This window comes from Orcinus orca, chromosome 2 (genome assembly GCF_937001465.1).
Source record: "Orcinus orca chromosome 2, mOrcOrc1.1, whole genome shotgun sequence".
Lineage (NCBI taxonomy): Eukaryota > Metazoa > Chordata > Mammalia > Artiodactyla > Delphinidae > Orcinus > Orcinus orca.
The window spans coordinates 153432554-153446520 of record NC_064560.1 but is presented as its reverse complement, the minus strand read 5'-3'; the positions used below and the strand labels follow the sequence as shown (position 1 = coordinate 153446520).

Sequence of the window (13967 nt, the reverse complement as noted above, 5' to 3'; positions counted from 1 at the left end):
TCCTGTAATGAACACCACTCTTGCAACACCTATGGGGCTTAGGGCTTCTCTTAAGAATTTTATTTCAGTGGAATGCCATAAAAGGATGAAACTGGGAGCTTTTTAAAAATGTTTAAATTTTATTTTGGCTGCATTGGGTCTTCGTTGCTGCACGCAGGCTTTCTCTAGTTGCAGTGAGCGGGGCTACTCTTCATTGCGGTGTGCGGGCTTCTCATTGTTGTGGCTTCTCTTGTTGCGGAGCACAGGCTCTAGGTGCGCGGGCTTCAGTAGTTGTGACTCGCGGGCTCTAGAGCACAGGCTCAGTAGTTGTGGCGCACGGGCTTAGTTGCTCCACGGCGTGCGGGATCTTCCCGGACCAGGGCTTGAAGCTGTGTCCGCTGCATTGGCAGGTGGATTCTTAACCACTGCGCCACCAGGGAAGTTCCCAGGAGCTTTTTTCTTAAGAAAAAAATAGCAATAGATTTTCTTCTGTCTGGGAAGATTTTTTGAATCATTTTCCCCCTGGTTTTTATTTTTATTTTATTTACTTATTTATTTATTTAGAGTATCCTCATCTTTATTCGGGAAGGGGAGAAAGGGAATTCTGGGTTGTCACCCACCCTACCCTGCTCTGGGGGCTAAGCTTGCTGTCCCCAGCCCCTGTTTCTTTCGTGGGTGAGGGGGGAGGACCAGGTGGGCATGGGCATCGGGAACTAGTGGAGGCTGAGTGGGCGGGAGGGGGAGATGTGGGACGGCCAGGGCGGGGAGGGGCAGCTAGCATTGTGTTTGCATGCAGTGTCAGGGTGGGAGGCCAGCTGTGCCCGGAGGGGCCGGCAGGAGGACTGTCAGTTACACGTGTGTGAATCGGGGAAGTGCAGGTGGTGTTGGACCTCTTGAGGTTCTGCTCCCTTCTGAACTGGCCTCCCACTTGCACCTCCAGGCCTCAGCTTGCCTAATCTGTGGTATGAGCAGGTATTCACCCTTTGAGGCTGAAGGGGAGGAAGAGGGAGGCAGGGAGTCGGGGGTAGGAGCAAAGCCAGCGGGTAGCACACAAGCAGGGTGAGGGCCCCAGCAGGCGGCTACCATAAATACGACCAGAGTTTAGCCAATCCCGAGCTATAATGTGTCTTGAGCTGAACCTTCCTCTCTCTCTGTGTCCGACTCCCCTTTGTACTCCATCCTCCACATCCCAGCCACCCACTAATCCAGCTTCTCGCCATCATCCTCCTGGTGGGTGTCACTATCATGCCCGTTCTTGTATTCCTTGGAGAGGTGGGCCGAGGAACCCAGCACAGAGAGCGAGAGGAGGCAGGTGTCTGCGCTAGCTGCCAGCAGCGAAGGGGGCTGCAGCCTCCCAGGCAGTGGGGTCAGGGGCTGGGCCAGAGTCCGCAGCTGGGACAGTTGGTGGGCTTGGACCTGCTGTCGGCTGATGGGGTTCAGCTCAGGAGCAGCGCCCTTCTTGGCCCTCTGCTCTTGGGGAATGTAGGGCCGGACCTAGGCACATATCCCATTCAGCCTCTTGAAGATTTCAGCCTGCTTGTGCGTCTTCATGTTCAAGCTGTAGGACATTTCGTAGTACGTCACTGTCGACTTTAAAAAAAAAAAAAAATGGGGCTTCCCTGGTGGCGCAGTGGTTGGGAGTCCGCCTGCCGATACAGGGCACACGGGTTCGTGCCCCGGTCCGGGAAGATCCCACATGCCGCGGAGCGGCTGGGCCCGTGAGCCATGGACGCTGAGCCTGCGCGTCCGGAGCCTGTACTCCGCAACGGGAGAGGCCACAACGGTGAGAGGCCCGCTGGACAACGTGAGAGTTGCGAGTTAAGTTTTATCTGGAGCAAAATGAGGACTGCTGCCCGGAAGACAGCATCCCAGAGAGCTCTGAGAAACTGCTTCAGAGAGGCAGGCGGGAAGGTCAGTATACATGTGATTTTGGTGAAGGGGATACAGGCAATCAAGCACATATTTCTGCAGAAGGTTGCTGCTAGTCTCATGAAGGTTACTGCTACTCACAAGGAGCAGTTGTCACCGTGAAGGATTTTAGTGCTTTTCTAAATACGAGGAGATACAGGATCTGGGCCCGTAAAATTGTCTCCTGAAAATATCTAACTATCTGAAGGCCTGTTCTGCCAGTTTTTCCCAGAGCACCCAGTGCCTCATTTCTGCTCTCCACCTGAACTCCTTTCAGGGGGTGTTGAAAGTCAGCAGCTGCAGCAGCGCATGATTTAATCCTTGTAGGGGTCGATGGCAACTGCCAATGGAAAATGCCAGTTTGTAGTTGACGTCACATAATGACTCTGCATCTCCAGCTTCTCGCTGGCCTGCCTGTCACATTTGAGTTTCAGACTGTGGTACTGAGCTTGCAGCAGCTGAAACTCGTCTTTGATATGGTGGCGGGACTCTGGGGTGGTGAATTTGAGTTGCTGGGTTAGGTGCGATGAGCCGGATGCCTGCTTTGTGGAAACACCTTGTTAGTCGCGGTGGGGGGCGCGGAATGCTTCCCAGCCGTGCGCCCAGGCTAGGACTGCTCGTGGTGCCAGGTGGCTGGGCCTTTGTCCAGGAGGCACAGATCCGCAGCTCCTGGGGCCGCCGCCGCAGCCTACCGGCGGCTGGCCTCACCCGCTTCCTGCTTCCTGGTTTTTAAATTCTGTCTTTTACATGTCTTATCCAAATTTTGTCAATCAGACTTCTCTCCCTCCCCGAAGAGCAGAAATAGGTCTTTTCTGTGTGGAGGTGTTTTTTTTTTTCTTCCATTGGGGATCAACTCTCAAGACAGGATGTGGGTAAGAATAGCAAATGTCTGAGAAAGCGAGCTGCAATATATTTTATTTCCCCCCGCCATAATCAAGGACTAGCAGTCAAACACAAGTTAAAATTTCCTTCTCCTCAACGCTGTCAACCTCACTTCTAGAAATTCTTCTGGGAAATTTTATCTGGTTGACAACTGGAAGAATAACGCAACACACATGTTCACACACATACATGTTCATACACACACACAGCCTAGCTCTCCCTTTGGCCTCACTTTTGCTTTCACAGGCATTTATGACCAGTTTGAAAGGGGACTTATAGTGAGGTGGCAATGTCCTAAAATCTCATTGTTTGAGAAGCATGGCCCCCAGTAAGAGTTACCGCCTGAAGTCGCATGTTTCCCTCGTGTTGTGTTCCTGGGTTGGCCAAGCCACAGAGACTGGGCAGGAAAACGACCCATTGGCATATAGGTAGGCAGGTTCACTCCTGATTATGTAGAATAGATCAGGGCTATCTTTCATGTATTTATGAATTTATGAATCACTGGGAATCCTATTAACGTATAGATTAGAATTCAGTGAACTTCTGGAATAGGGCCCAAGAGCCTGCATTTCGATGTGTTTGCAGGGGGAGAGGTGAGCTCCTCTCCTTCTCCTCCAGCCATCTTGAGCTCCTCCCCATAGAGTCTGCATTTCTAACAAGTTCCCAGGTGATGCAGATGCTGGTGCTCTGTGGCACAGAAGAGCACCTCTCCCTGACCTTCTCTTCTCTACCTTCCCATCAGAAAATTTTAGAACTGGAAGGGATCTTGAACATCTTGTTGAATTACTCCTAAAATACTGGCCTATGGAGTGGTCTCATCTGAACCACTGGGGGAGCTTTAAAAACCTAGACTCCCAGAAGTTCTGATTCAGTCCCAGGCATCTGTATTCTTTCAAAGCTTCCCAGATCAACTGGAGGTGAAAAAAGGCTTTGAACTATTAACTGTCTCCTTTTATAAATAAGGAAACAGGTTGTGAGTGATTACGTGACTTGCCCAATAAGACCTAGTTAGTGACAGCAATGGGACCAGAACTTAGAGACCCTTTCCAGCTCACCGCCCTCCTATTTCCTTTTTGGCTGCCCAGGGCAGTAGCTTATGCTAAGAAACGAAAGCAACTTCCCACCCCAATTCTTTAGGATGAATAAAAGCCAAGTCCAGTGCTGTTTACTGGCATGCCATTTCACCCAGAACATTTTCCTCTGCTGGAAGCAAGCCCAAAGAGGTCTAATGGGCATTTGTGTCTATCCTACTCTGGCAGAAAGTTGCATGGACAAGTGCACTGTGGAATCGGAAATGGACGTGTTTCACGTCATATTCTCCTGGGAGATAATTTCATACTTTAAAAGGTTTTTGTTCCTAGGTGTTTTGGACACCGAATGAAAATATCTGTGCTTTCAGTGGTTTCCATGTAATCAACAATCCTAAAATTGACATGTTGTCATTCTTTCTTCCTAGAACCTGAAGCTTTCTTGTTTATTTTCATCTCAGCTGCCATAGCTCCTGGATTGGGTTGCCTTTATCTGGTCTCTTTAATTTTTGGTGAAACACTGAAACTTTGCACGAAGTCAACTTCTCCCTCCTTACTGAGCTCTGCCAATTCGGAGAATGGAACTGTGGTTTGGGTTATTCCTTCTGTCTGGGTAATTCCTGCTTTACCATTGTTGGTTCTTTGTCTTTGAGAAGAAGAAAATCTCTATTAATGTTAAAGAAAAGTATATGCTGGTCTTGTTCCACCTAAATAGCCCTGTTGTCCAGTGTGAGGAAGTTTCCATGCTTTACAAGGGTTTTCTCTGCAGTATCTGCATCTCCAAGCTGGACCATCTCCTCTCCACTTACAGTGAGATGTCTCAGCCAGAGAACCTCTCCTACCCATCCTGAAGCCACTCTGGGCTGCTCTGGCAATTAGAAACTCCAGCCTCTGGTCACCCCCCAAAGGAATTTCCTGGTAAACAGGACATCTTGTGACCCATCCTTGGGTTTCTCTGCTAGAGACAAATCTATTCTTGTCCTATGAATGCTGCCTCTAGAGAAAGAATAAACATAGAAAGAGCCTTCTTCGAGTGAATTTTCTTTCTAGAGCAGCTTTTAAGCAAGTGGCCTAAGACTAATTCTTGCTTAGGGACACTGCAGACATTTTCAGGGCACTGACTTTCAGCAGGTGCTTTCATTATACAGTGGGCTTAGCTTGGACTAAGAATGAGATGGCTAAGTGCCAGGCTCAGCTCCCCTCTGCATGGTCAGCTGTCCTAGAGAGCTTCAGGCTTCCCACTCTTATAATGGGGATAATGTCACCTGGACTATTTAAAATGAGAGCATGAAATGGAAATCCATGGGACATCCAGATATTTGAGGATGTCCTCCAACATCTAAGACAAAAAGCAAAATAATCAAGGAGAAACCTCCCAGAGGAAGCAGAGGCAATGCAGCAGCAGAATACTTTGGAATAAGAAGGTATGCTATCCATAATAAAATTACTTAGATGCTATATAAAGATGGAATATTCAGAAACAGCAAAAAAAGCTTTTTAGAAATTAAAAATAAGATAGCAAATAAAAATTTAAAGGGTTGGAACTTAAAATTGAGGATACCATCAACTTTAAATTGTAAGTGGAGCAAAAAGACTAGGAGATAGACAATAGGAGAGAAAACAAAACAAAATAAGAGATCAACCCAGGAGGTCCAACATCAGTCTAATAGGTGCCACAGCAAGCGAGAACAAGAGAAAATGGAGGGGAAGAAACTATCAGAGAAAGAATACAATTGTCCAGCACTGAAGGATAAAAGTTTTCAAATTTAAAAAGTTCACTGAGAACCCAGCAAAATGGTTGAAAAAAAGATCACATCAAGGCAGATACTTGTGGCATTTTAGATCACTAAGGATAAAGCTAAAGCTTTTGACTTCTTGACTTCAACATTGGAAATTAGATGAAAATGGAGTAATGTCTTCAACCTACAGAGGAGAAATGAATTTCATCCCCAAACTATCCATCAATATGAGTATAGAATAAAAACAGTTTTAGACATGCAATTTTTCAAAAACTTTACCTGTCAGACACCTGAGGAGGCTCAAGCACAAAGGGAGTTCAAGGAAGATGCACAGAACTCAAAGCAGGAAGCACCTAGGCCTCACGGGAACTGGAAAGTCTTAAGGCCACAACCTTCTCCATCTTTTTCTGTTCCTTTCTGGAGCTGTGGTCTCTTACCTCTGCACATCTTCTTTCTCCTTTCAATGTAGACCACTTCTGTGAGTCTTTCGGTTTTTGTTCAGGCTCTGGCTTGACTGGGATTCTGATTTTGCTGGTGCTCATAGGGAGAAAATGGAGAGAGAGAGGTTCTTGAATACCTCTGACTAATAAGCAGAGACAATCACAGATTTAAGTTCCAGAATGATTCAGAGAAGCTATAAATCATTAAAGACCACAGTGCTAGCTGTGTATTACAACTTGAGGTGAGCAACAGAGCCTAATAATTGTTCCCCAATATCCACTCTCTTCTTTCTTTTGATAATCAAACCCCCACTATTTACTTAGGTACATGACTGCCCAGGTAGAGACATTCACAGGCCTCAGTTGGAGCTAGATGGATGTGGCCATGTGACTAAGTTTTGGTCAATAGAATGTTAGCAGAAATGATATGTCCACTTGTAAGTAATGTCTTACCTTTCACTGCCTCTTTATCCCTTCCCACAAACCAGAGCATGAATGGAGCTTCAAACACGAAGATCAGACTCTGGGACAAGAGTCATCAAACTTTAACCCATGGGCTAGATGTGGCCTGCCATCTGTTTCTGTAAATAAAGTTTTATTGGAATAATGCCATACCCACTCATTTATATGTCTATGGCTGCTTTCATGCTACAATGCAAGACTTGAGAAGTTATGATGGAGAATGTATGGCCCACAAAGCCTAAAATAATTACCATCCGGCCCTTTGCAGAAAAAGCTTACTGATTCCTATTCCTGTTCTATGACTATGGAACAACAAGAGAGAAGGAGCCTAGATACCCAAATGACCCCATGGAATGGAGTCTATTACTTGCCTAGATTATCTGCCTACCTCTGGACTATTACCAGAGAAAAATAAATTTCTCTCATTTGGGTCACTACATATCTGAGTCACTTATAGCAGCTTATTTAAACTTAGTATGGTACAAAACAATATTGTAACAAATTTAGTTTCCTATAATGAACATATAATGAGTAAATTTAATGTTTCCATAACAAATAATTAAAGGTAGCTTAGCCACAAGATTAGGGTTATGTAAGACAACACTAATTACTTAAGACAGGATTTAAAGGGAACTCTTACAATCATAACTCGATAGAAAAAAATGTGAAAACAACTTACAGAATATGTATATATCTGACAATATGGTGTCACTAATGTAGTTTAATATTTACATTCACAAGTTTTTCAAAGTAAAAGTCTTCTAAATACTCTCCAGTTTTTACTCTTATTGAATAAGACAAAATGACTGGTTCAGTCTTGTCTCTTCAGAGCAGCTGTCTACAGGGTCTACTTTCTTGAAGTTCTCCAATAAACTGCAGATTGAGACATGTTCTTTGCCTTCAACTACAATTTCTAGCTGAGGCTGAATTTAAAAATATGTGTCTCAAGGTCGTGCAATCGTTATTACTATCTACTTCCAGAACATTTGCATCACCCCCAAAAGGAATTCCATATTCATTAGCAGACACTTCCCTTTCCCCCCTTCCTCCAGCTCCAGGCAACCATTAATATGCTTTCTGGCGCTATGAATCTGTCTTTTCTGGGTATTTCATATAAATGGAACATGTGGCCTTTTGTGACTGGCTTCTTTCACTTAGCAATCTCTTCAAAGTTCATCCATGATGTAGCATATATCAGTACTTCATTCCTTTCTTCTTTTGCTTTTTTTTTTTGTGGAACGCGGGCCTCTCACTGTTGTGGCCTCTCCCGTTGCGGAGCACAGGCTCTGGACGCGCAGGCTCAGCGGCCATGGCCCACGGGCCCAGCCGCTCCACGGCATGTGGGATCTTCCCGGACCGGGGCACGAACCCGTGTCCCCTGCATCGGCAGGCGGACTCTCAACCACTGCGCCACCAGGGAAGCCCCCTCTCACTGTTTTTGCTTTTGGTTTTTTGTTTCCATTTTTTTTGAATTTCACATAACAATTTATTTTTATTTTTTTTAACATCTTTATTGGAGTATATTTGCTTTACAATATTGTGTTAGTTTCTGCTATATAACAAAGTGAATCAGCTATATGTATACATATATCCCATATCCCCTCCCTCTTGCATCTCCCTCCCACCCTCTTTAGCCCACCCCTCTAGGTGGTCACAAAGCACTGAACTGATCACCTTGTGCTATGCGGCTGCTTCCCACTAGCTAGCTATTTTACATTTGGTAGTGTATATATGTCAATGACACTCTCTCACTTTGTCCCATCTTACCTATCACCCTCCCCATCTCCTCAAGTCCATTCTGTACGTCTGCATCTTTATTCCTGTCTTGCCCCTAGGTTCGTCAGAACGTTTTTTTTTTTTTTTTTTTTTTAGATTCCGTATATATGTGTTAGCATATGGTATTTGTTTTTCTCCTTCTGACTTACTTCACTCTGAATGACAGACTCTAGGTCCATCCACCTCACTGCAAATAACTCAATTTCATTTCTTTTTATGGCTAATATTCCATGGTATATATGTGCCACATCTTCTCTATCCATTCATCTGTCAATGGACACTTAGGTTGCTTCCATGTCCTAGCTATTGTAAATAGTGCTGCAATGAATATTGTGGTACATGACTCTTTTTGAATTATAGTTTTCTCAGGGTATATGCCCAATAGTGGGATTGCTGGGTCATATGGTAGTTCTATTTTTAGTTTTTAAAGGAACCTCCATACTGTTCTCCATAGTGGCTGTATCAGTTTACATTCCCACCAACAGTGCAACAGGGTTCCCTTTTCTCCACACCCTCTCAAGCATTTATTGTTTGCAGATTTTTTAATAAGGGCCTTTCTGACTGGTGTGAGGTGATACCTCATTGCAGTTTTGATTTGCATTTCCCTAATGATTTGTGATGCTGAGCATCCTTTCATGTTTGTGGGCAATCTGTATATGTTCTTTGGAGAAATGTCTATTTAGGTCCTCTGCCCATTTTTGGATTGGGTTTTTTTGTTTTTTGATATTGAGCTGCATGAGCTGCTTGTATATTTTGGAGATTAATCCTTTGTCAGTTGCTTCATTTGCAAGTATTTTCTCCCATTCTGAGGGTTGTCTTTTTGTCTTGTTTATGGTTTCCTTTGCTTTGCAAAAGCTTTTAAGTTTCATTAGGTCCCATTTGTTTATTCTTGTTTTTATTTCCATTTCTGTAAGAGGTGGGTCAAAAAGGATCTTGCTGTGATTTATGTCATAGAGTGTTCTGCCTATGTTTTCCTTGAAGAGTTTTATGGTGTCTGGCCTTACATTTAGGTCTTTAATCCATTTTGAGTTTATTTTTGTGTATGGTGCCAGGAAGTGTTCTAATTTTATTCTTTTACATGGAGCTGTCCAGTTTTCCCAGCACCACTTATTGAAGAGGCTGTCTTTTCTCCATTGTATATTCTTGCCTCCTTTATCAAAAATAAGGTGGCCATATGCATGGGTTTATCTCTGGGCATTCTATCCTGTACCATTGATCTATATTTCTGTTTTTGTGCAAGTACCATACTCTTTTGATTACTATAGCTGTGTAATATAGTCTGAAGTCAGGGAGCCTGAGTCCTCCAGCTCCATTTTACTTTCTCAAGATTGCTTTGGCTATTTGGGGTCCTTTGTGTTTCAATACAAATTGCGAAACTTTATGTTCTAATTCTGTGAAAAATGCCATTGGTAGTTTGATAGGGATTACATTGAATTTGTAGATTGCTTTGAGTAGTATAGTCATTTTCACAATGTTGATTCTTCCAATCCAAGAACATGGTATATCTCTCCATCTGTTTGTATTGTCTTAATTTCTTTCATCAGTGTCTTATAGTTTTCTGCATACAAGTCTTTTGTCTCCTTAGGTAGGTTTATTCCTAAGTATTTTATTCTTTTTGTTGCAGTGGTAAATGGGAGTGTTTCCTTAATTTCTCTTTCAGGTATTTCATCTTTAGTGTATAGGAATGCCAGAGATTTCTGTGCATTAATATTGTATCCTGCTACATTACCAAATTCATTGATTAGCTCTACAAATTTTCTGGCAGCATCTTTAGGACTCTCTATGTATAGTATCAGGTCATCTGCAAACAGTGACTGTTTTACGTCCTCTTTTCCAATTTCGATTCCTTGTTTTTCCTTTTCTTCTCTGATTTCAGTGGCTAAAACTTCCAAAACTATGTTGAATAAGCGTGGTGAGAGTGGGCAACCTTGTCTTGTTCCTGATCTTACAGAAATTGTTTCAGTTTTTCACCATTGAGAACGATGTTGGCTGTGGGTATGTCATATATGGCCTTTATTATGTTGAGGTAGGTTCCCTCTGTGCCTACTTTCTGGAGGGTTTTTCTCATAAATAGGTGTTGAATTTTGTCAAAAGCTTTTTCTGCATCTATTGAGATTATCATATGGTTTTTATTCTTCAATTTGTTAATATGGTGTATCACATTGATTGATTTGCCTATATTGAAGAATCCTTGCATTCCTGGGATAAACCCCACTTGGTCATGGTGTATGATCCTTTTAATGTGCTGTTGGATTCTGTTTGCTAGTATTTTGTTGAGGATTTTTGCATCTATGTTCATCAGTGATATTGGCCTGTAGTTTTCTTTGTTTGTGAAATCCTTGTCTGGTTTTGGTATCAGGGTGATGGTGGCCTCGTAGAAGGAGTTTGTGAGTGTTCCTCCCTCTTCTATATTTTGGAAGAGTTTGAGAAGGATAGGTGATAGCTCTTCTCTAAATGTTTGATAGAATTCGCCTGTGAAGCCATCTGGTCCTGGGCTTTTGTTTGTTGGAAGATTTTTAATCACAGTTTCAATTTCAGTGCTTGTGATTGGTCTGTTCATATTTTCTATTTCTTTCTGATTCAGTCTTGGCAGGTTGTGCCTTTCTAAGAATTTGTCCATTTCTTCCAGACTGTCCATTTTATTGGCATAGAGTTGCTTGCAATAATCTCTCATGATCTTTTGTATTTCTGCAGTGTCAGTTGTTACTTCTCTTTTTTCATTTCCAATTCTATTGCTTTGAGTCTTCTCCCTTTTCTTCTTGATGAGTCTGGCTAATGGTTTATCAATTTTGTTTATCCTTTCAAAGAACCAGCTTTTAGTTTTATTGATCTTTGCTATCGTTTCCTTCATTTCTTTTTCATTTATTTCTGATCTGATTTTTATGATTTCTTTCCTTCTGCTAACTTTGGGGTTTTTTTGTTCTTCTTTCTCTAATTGCTTTAGGTGCAAGGTTAGATTGTTTATTCGAGATGTTTCCTGTTTCTTAATGTAGGATTGTATTGCTATAAACTTCCCTCTTAGAACTGCTTTTGCTGCATCCCATAGATTTTGAATCGTCGTGTCTCCATTGTCATTTGTTTCTAGGTATTTTTTTTTATTTCCTCTTTGATTTCTTCAGTGATCACTTCGTTATTAAGTAGTGTATTGTTTAGCATCCATGTGTTTGTATTTTTTACAGATCTTTTCCTGTAATTGATATCTAGTCTCATAGCATTGTGGTCGGAAAAGATACTTGATACAATTTCAATTTTCTTAAATTTACCAAGGCTTGATTTGTGACCCAAGATATGATCTATCCTGGAGAATGTTCCATGAGCACTTGAGAAACATGTGTATTCTGTTGTTTTTGGATGGAATGTCCTATAAATATCAATTAAGTCCATCTTGATTAATGTATCATTTAAAGCTTGTGTTTCCTTATTTATTTTCATTTTGGATGATCTGTCCATTGGTGAAAGTGGGGTGTTAAAGTCCCCTACTATGAATGTGTTACTGTCCATTTCCCCTTTTATGGCTGTCAGTATTTGCCTTATGTATTGAGGTGCTCCTATGTTGGGTGCATAAATATTTACAATTGTTATATCTTCTTCTCGGATCGATCCCTTGATCATTATGTAGTGTCCTTCTTTGTCTCTTCTACTAGTCTTTACTTTAAAGTCTATTTTTTCTGATATGAGAATTGCTACTCCAGCTTTCTTTTGGTTTCCATTTGCATGAAATACTTTTTCCATCCCCTTACTTTCAGTCTGTATGTGTCTCTAGGTCTGAAGTGGGTCTCTTGTAGACAGCAAATGTATGCGTCTTGTTTTTGTATCCATTCAGCCAATCTGTGTCTTTTGGTGGGAGCATTTAGTCCATTTACATTTAAGGTAATTATCGATATGTGTGTTCCCATTTTCTTAATTATTTTGGGTTTGTTATTGTAGGTCTTTTCCTTCTTTTGTGTTTCTTGCCTAGAGAAGTTCCTTTAGCAGTTGTTGTAGAGCTGGTTTGGTGGTGCTGATCTCTCTCAGCTTTTGCTTGTCTGTAAAGGTTTTAATTTCTCCATCAAATCTGAATGAGTTCCTTGCTGGGTAGAGTAATCTTGGTTGCAGGTTTTTCTCCTTCATCACTTTCAGTATGTCCTGCCACTCCCTTCTGGCTTGCAGAGTTTCTGCTGAAAGATCAGCTGTTAACCTTATGGGGATTCCCTTGTGTGTTATTTGTTGTTTTTCCCTTGCTGCTTTTAATATATTTTCTTTGTATTTAATTTTTGACAGTTTGATTAATATGTGTCTTGGCGTATTTCTCCTTGGATTTATCCTGTATGGGACTCTCTGTGCTTCCTGGACTTGATTAACTATTTCCTTTCCCGTATTAGGGAAGTTTTCAACTATAATCTCTTCAAATATTTTCTCAGTCCCTTTCTTTTTCTCTTCTTCTTCTGGAACCCCTATAATTCGAATGTTGGTGCATTTAATGTTGTCCCAGAGGTCTCTGAGACTGTCCTCAGTTCTTTTCATTCTTTTTTCTTTATTCTGCTCTGCATTAGTTATTTCCACTATTTTATCTTCCAGGTCACTTATCCGTTCTTCTGCCTCAGTTATTCTGCTATTGATCCCATCTAGAGTATTTTTCATTTCATTTATTGTGTTGTTCATCATTGTTTGTTTCATCTTTAGTTCTTCTAGGTCCTTGTTAACTGATTCTTGCATTTTGTCTATTCTATTTCCAAGATTTTGGATCATCTTTACTATCATTATTCTGAATTGTTTTTCAGGTAGACTGCCTATTTCCTCTTCATTTGTTAGGTCTGGTGGGTTTTTATCTTGCTCCTTCGTCTGCTGTGTGTTTTTCTGTCTTCTCATTTTGCTTATCTTACTGTGTTTGGGGTCTCCTTTTTGCAGGCTGAAGGTTCGTAGTTCCTGTTGTTTTTTGTGTCTGTCCCCAGTGGCTAAGGTTGGTTCAGTGGGTTGTGTAGGCTTCCTGGTGGAGGGTACTAGTGCCTGTGTTCTGGTGGATGAGGCTGGATCTTGTCTTTCTGGTGGGCAGGTCCACGTCTGGTGGTGTGTTTTGGGGTGTCTGTAGACTTATTATGATTTTAGGCAGCCTCTCTGCTAATGGGTGGGGTTGTGTTCCTGTCTTGCTAGTTGTTTGACATAGGATATCCAGCACTGTAGCTTGCTGGTCGTTGAGTGAAGCTGGGTGCTGGCATTGAGATGGAGATCTCTGGGAGATTTTCACCGTTTGATATATGTGCAGCTGGGAGGCCTCTTGTGGACCAGTGTCCTGAAGTTGGCTCTCCCACCTCAGAGGCACAACACTAACTCCTGGCTGCAGCACCAAGAGGCTTTCATCCACACCGCTCCTTAATTTGGGATGATTCGTTGTCTATTCATGTATTCCACAGATGCAGGGTACATCAAGTTGATTGTGGAGCTTTAATCCGCTGCTTCTGAGGCTGCTGGGAGAGATTTCCCTTTCTCTTCTTTGTTCTCACAGCTCCCAGGGGCTCAGCTTTGGATTTGGCCCCGCCCCTGCGTGTAGTTCGCCGGAGGGCGTCTGTTCTTTGCTCAGACAGGACGGGGTTAAAGGAGCCGCTGATTCGGAGGCTCTGGCTCACTCAGGCCGGGGGGGCGGGGTAGGGAGGGTCACGGAGTGCGGGGCAGGCCTGTGCCAGCAGAGGCCGGCGTGACATTGCTAGCCTCATTGCAGTTTCGATTTGCATTTCTCTAATGATTGGTGATGTTGAGCATCTTTTCACGTGTTGTTG

At 42.7% G+C, this 13967-nt stretch overlaps 1 pseudogene; it reads right to left on the bottom strand.

Annotated features, from left to right (window-relative positions):
- Positions 1–848: 848 nt before the first annotated feature.
- LOC101287074 (TLE family member 5-like) lies at positions 849–3123 on the bottom strand (annotated as a pseudogene).
- Positions 3124–13967: the final 10844 nt, after the last annotated feature.